The sequence below is a fragment of the Crocodylus porosus genome, unplaced genomic scaffold, assembly GCF_001723895.1.
Source record: "Crocodylus porosus isolate Cpor-Errol unplaced genomic scaffold, CroPor_comp1, whole genome shotgun sequence".
In the NCBI taxonomy this organism is placed as follows: domain Eukaryota; kingdom Metazoa; phylum Chordata; order Crocodylia; family Crocodylidae; genus Crocodylus; species Crocodylus porosus.
The window spans coordinates 4,214,094-4,216,523 of record NW_017728923.1 but is presented as its reverse complement, the minus strand read 5'-3'; the positions used below and the strand labels follow the sequence as shown (position 1 = coordinate 4,216,523).

Here is a 2,430-nt window from a genome sequence, read left to right as displayed (position 1 = left end):
AAAAAAAAAAAAAAAAAATTCACAAACTTGTGCTAATTAGACTTTTCTCTATGCAAGGTTGGAATTTCTTTTACTTCACATAGAGGGAATTTCCTTTTTTGACTGTGGTGTTTCTCCATGCTAATGCTTGATGCTCAGTTACAATAAAAGCTTCTAAATTATACTCTCCTGTAAATTAACAGGCTTACTGAAAAGTAAAGTTAGCAATCTCTGCTGGGGCATATTTCATTTCTTCCTTGTTTGACTTCAAACACTAGCTTTGGTTGAAGTGCTGTAGATTTCTCCTTTGTATTCAAACTGCTCTAGTTGTCATAATTTTTTAATTATTCAACCTACATAGGTTAACTTGCAACCAGAATTTTGGAGGCAATGCATCTTAAATCCAAAACTGCTTTAGAAAAACAATTTGGTTTTTTTTTTTTTTTTTAATGTTCCCTGTAGAAAATTGAAATTTAGCAGGAATAGTGGTACCATTTACAAGGGAAGAGCTCTAACTGTGGTCAATAATAATGCAAATAATTTGATTTAATAACAAAATAAAACACTGAAATGGTGTTTTGCAACAGTGAACTGTTGTTTTGGTCCATATATATATATATAGGCTTGATCAGAAGATACCTCTTACTAGCCTGTTCAGCTAGTGTGTTTTGTAATACGGTATGTATTTACCAAGATCAGTGTAATCAGAAGAACACTTAATTAGTACTAGTTCCTGACTGTTTGGCATTACTTGTTGCAAAATAATCATTGGTAAATAACAAGGTATTTATATAAAGTAATCTGAATTACTTTGCAAGCTGAGCCTATTTGAACAATTTTTTTGATAAAATGCAATTCAAGGCCTGGGCCCTAGGCAAAGGACTTCTAGGAACAAAAAATGCTATCTGTTCCCAGGAAAGTGGGGGACTGTATACTGAATGACAGTGCAGAAAATAATTTAGGCATCGCAGCAGACCAGCAATTTGGCAAGAGCTTTCAGTGTGGAGCTGTGGGGGGGAAAAAGGACTAATGTAATCCTTGGATATAGACAGAGGAGTAGTGAGTATTGAGGTAACTTTATATGATTTTGAGATCGGTATTGGAATACTGAGATTAATTCTGGTGTAAACATTTTCAAAAGGATGTTGCAAAACTAAGGATCCCATGACAGAACCATGGCAATATTTTATGGCAAAAGACTTATTTCTGTGACTTGTCGGGTTTTTTTATATGCTATAGAGCAGGAATGGGACCTCAAGGTCGTCTAGTTTATCTGCCTCTTCTGAGATGGAGAAAATATCTAGGCTTCTAACAGATGTTTATCTAACTTTTTCTTAAGTACCTCCTTTACTGGGAGGTTTTTCTCTGAACCCTTCTTTATCCTCTGAGACTTCTCCCCTCCCTGCCCCCAAGAAAAAACAAAAGAAACAAACAAAAGAAAAGCAGCCTTCCTGAGCTCTCGGGTACTATCTCCACTGGTTTGGAGATTGATTTAGATATACAAACTCAAGGCTCAATTTTATCAGTCCCTACCAACTAAAATTCTATCTAACCTGGCTGAAGGAAAAAGTTTAAAGAATATTTATCTGGTCACAAAGTTTTTGTGAAGTCCGCTGGGAGGAAGGCATTGAATATCTTTTTCTGTCTTCCATTATTTGTTCTGTTTCTCTGCTGAGTAACAGACCTGTATTTTTCCTTTTGTCTTCCTCTTACTTAGTGTCTTGCCATATTGCCTGCATGTCCATTGCTTGAAAACTGAGAGGTGACTGGATTAGTGTTTAAAAATATTAATAGCAATAAAATACTAGGTAGTAAGGAGCACTTTACATGAGCCTTGGGAGTTTTAGATTAAAAAACAAAAGCCATTAGATCATCTAGTCTTAGCTTCTGTTTAACACAAGCCATAGAATTTCACCCCTTATCCCTATACTAAGCCAAATAATGTGGTGACACAAATAATGCGACACCTCTGCTGGAGAGATGAAATATGAATGCTAGTCCTCAAATCAAGACTTGGAGAATCAACTTCACTTGGTAATTTCAATGGTTAAAATCACCCACACTGATAAAAATTCTAATCTCAATTTGCCTGGCTTCCATTGACAGCCATTGGTTCCAATTAGGCTTTTCTTTACTAGATTAAAAGTCTGGTCACATCTAGTTCACAGAACAGAGCATTTGCCTTTACCAGTGAGACATTAAAATGAACTGTGCCCTTCTTGGCGTTGGATGGCCTGTGGCACATGTCACAAGTGGCATGGGCAGCCTTTAGAGGTGTACTGGTACATTGGTTGCATATCAGATTGACACCAATAACAAGAAAATTACCATTGCTAGCAATTGAGGGTTTTTTGGCCAATTTTAATGTCACCAATAAATGCATGTGGCAGCTGGGAACACAGCCTGGCAGCTTGGAGAGCACCCTCCCCTGCCCCACTCCCTCCTCACCTT

The 2,430-nt window shown here is 37.0% G+C and overlaps 1 protein-coding gene across 2 annotated transcripts in view; it reads left to right on the top strand.

Moving 5' to 3' along the window:
* Positions 1-2,430, top strand: part of XPO6 (exportin 6) — a 91,228-nt gene that overhangs the window by 44,491 nt on the left and 44,307 nt on the right. The gene's annotated exons all lie outside the window — the stretch shown is intronic.